Genomic DNA, 2500 nt, shown 5'->3' with positions numbered 1-2500 from the left:
AAATCTCCCATAATGAGACAATATACCACAATTCACCTTTTATTTCAATACTGTTCATTGACATGTCACATTGTTGTGGGAAAAATGAAAAAATCAACTAAAAATACGCAAACTAAAATAAGCTACGATAAAAATGAGTTACCTTTCATAATGCCTCACGCAATGGCACTTTGGCTAATGCTAATTACATACTCGAGAATAAAATGCCAAAGGAATATTAGAAAATGAATTTGATGCGGGATTCTAGTCATTATCAGACAGGCGCGGAAAATGCGAAGGATTCTATTTTCATTAGAGATGTCATTTTTTAAAATCAAATTACATTTAAACATATACAAATATTAAACAACGGAGTTCTTTTAGTATCTGTGAATATAAAAAAAATACGCAGCCCAGATAAACAAACTGTAACCCCGCCCCCAAACCCCCTTTCTGTTTCTTTTTTATACAAAGGACTGTCAACCTCTATTATATTCAGTGTGAACTTGAAAATGTTGAATAAAATACGAAAGTACTTGTTCCAAGTCCCCCGTTCTTCACTCACCTTCCTACCGTGAATTTAAGGATGTATATTTTATATATATATATATATATATATATATATATATATATATATATATATATATATATATATATATATATATGTGCGTGTGTGTGTGTGTATATATATATATCATATACCACACACACATATATATATATATATATATATATATATATATATATATATATATATATATATATATATATATATATAATTAATATATTATATATATTATATATATATCTATATATATATATATATATATATATACATAACCACCTTTTCTGTAATTTTCATTCATCTACCGAAGAGGGGAGACAGTAGCTATAAATATAGTATATCTTATATATAGCATTTAGATATTTATATATATACGATATATATATATATATATATATATATATATAATTATATATAATATATATATATACGAATCCCACCCGGCCACTCACAAGACAACAGGAAGGAGAGACGGAGCAGACAAAAATTATAAAAGAAAAAAAAAAAAAAAAACGGATAAAGATGAAACTGTTCCCTCTCTGGTCACAGCGATGCAATGCATCTTTAATGTCTATCGTCGCAAAGTCTGGGAAAGGATTCATTCCGATTTTGTAAATACACGGAATGACTTATCATTCTCTGTCTCTAAGATGTATCTGTCTCGTCTCTCTGTCTATCTATATACCTAGGGCTGTTTCGTATGACACCCCCCCCCCCCCCCCCCCACACCGCCAACCCCCTGGGGTAATAATGAGACGATTGGATGTCCTGTCCAGCGATAATTGGATAAGCAGCGGTTTGGCGGGATTGTAGATATATGTATGTATGTATGCATAAGTATGTACACGCCTATTTTATATGAATGCATATATATATATATATATTTATATATATATATATATATATATATATAGGTATAGTATATATACATATATATATATATATATATGTATATATATAATGCGTATATAATATATGCACATAATATACATGTATATTTATATATATATATATATATATATATATATATTACATAAATACATATCATATTTATTCATTTACATAATATATATATACATATACATAGAATATTCTGTAATACACGCAAAAACTTAATTCAATATCTCATACCTTGGCGTGACTTACGCAGAATATATTTCACAATCTGCAAAAGATATATTCATCAAAAGATACACAATACATAAAATACACACAAAAAATATATATATATAAAACCAAAAATGCACATAATCAGTCACTACTCATGACGATTTTCATTCCTCGGGTCTTTTTTGCTACCTCGAGGTCAACGATCGTTGACCTGAGGTCACGAACGAACGACGACCACCAATGGTGCCCTGTTGAGTTTGGAGGTCAGCCACCAGGGAAGACTCTCCCGTCAATATCACCAATAGACTGAGTTCATTCATAACGTTGCTTAGGGGAGGAGGAGGAGGAGGAGTAGGAGTAGGAGGAGGTGAGGAAGAGGAGGAGGAAGGCTGCTGCTACTATGCCTTCAACCTCCTCACACTACATAGATGACCTCGAGGTCCTGCTCGGGCCCTTATATTCAACCTCGACGAGGCGAGGACTGACATACACATACACTTGCCAGCACCACAACGCCTGGAGGAACGAAGAGCCACGAGGCCGCACTCCCACTCACACCAAGATCCAACACGGCACTGGTGGTGGTACTCCAACCAACCCCCAACCCATCCCCTCCTTCCTTCTCCCCGAACACACTCACACCGTCTCTACTCCACCATTCGCCCGAAAGTGCCACCGCCAACTCCGACTGCCTGCCTGCCTGCCTGGTGCTGTGGTGATCCAGTTCTCAGTTTTTGGGGGATGTTTTCTCTCTCTCTCTCTCTCTCTCTCTCTCTCTCTCTCTCAGGGTGCCCCGTAAACACCACACTGGGCAGCCAGACAACTAGCCCTGCTGCTGTCATCGCC

At 35.3% G+C, this 2500-nt stretch overlaps 1 protein-coding gene across 1 annotated transcript in view; it reads right to left on the bottom strand.

The window, feature by feature from the left end:
• Positions 1-2227, bottom strand: part of LOC135203494 (uncharacterized) — a 555542-nt gene extending 553315 nt beyond the window's left edge. The window contains exon 1 of the mRNA XM_064233221.1: positions 2151-2227. The gene's annotated coding sequence lies outside the window, so the exon portion shown is untranslated. The remainder of the gene's footprint in view (positions 1-2150) is intronic.
• Between the last annotated feature and the right edge of the window lie 273 nt (positions 2228-2500).

The sequence above is a fragment of the Macrobrachium nipponense genome, chromosome 36 (genome assembly GCF_015104395.2).
Source record: "Macrobrachium nipponense isolate FS-2020 chromosome 36, ASM1510439v2, whole genome shotgun sequence".
NCBI classification, from domain to species: domain Eukaryota; kingdom Metazoa; phylum Arthropoda; class Malacostraca; order Decapoda; family Palaemonidae; genus Macrobrachium; species Macrobrachium nipponense.
Note: the sequence above shows the minus strand (reverse complement) of the source record. Positions and strands in the feature narration are given on the sequence as shown.